This window comes from Penaeus monodon, unplaced genomic scaffold (genome assembly GCF_015228065.2).
Source record: "Penaeus monodon isolate SGIC_2016 unplaced genomic scaffold, NSTDA_Pmon_1 PmonScaffold_3512, whole genome shotgun sequence".
NCBI classification, from domain to species: domain Eukaryota; kingdom Metazoa; phylum Arthropoda; class Malacostraca; order Decapoda; family Penaeidae; genus Penaeus; species Penaeus monodon.
Window position 1 is genome coordinate 7,501 of NW_023658244.1, and position 512 is coordinate 8,012.

Sequence of the window (512 nt, forward strand, 5' to 3'; positions counted from 1 at the left end):
AAGCCCTCATCACAGATGCGTGCAGTCCGATCAGTGGAGGACGAATCATCTCGATCTATGTGGGGGTCGTTGAACGTTGGGCTGAGTATTTTGAGCAGTGTACAAGGTAGGACCCTCCAACAGTGAGCTTGGATGCAAGTGAAGGTTCACCATCAGCGAAGAACCTTCTACCTAACAGAGGTAGGATGGCAATTTCTAAGATGAACAGTGGGAAAGCGCAGGCATATGTGATATCCCTGCTGATCTGCTAAAGGGTTCTGGGGGTGTACCTAGGCTCGGGGCCTGATACAATCTGACTGCCATCTGGCAGTTCTAGGTACCATTCCCCCTGACCTGCTGAGGAGCGGGCATCCCTCTTAGAAGGGAAAGGGGATCGTTGGGAATTTTTTTTTGGTAGGGCCAAAAACACTTTTTAAAACCAATAAAAAAAAACATCATGCTCAGCATGCCAGGCAAGGTCTCACCCACATCTTCTTGAATTGATTCCCCCCGCAACCACCTACATCAGAGAC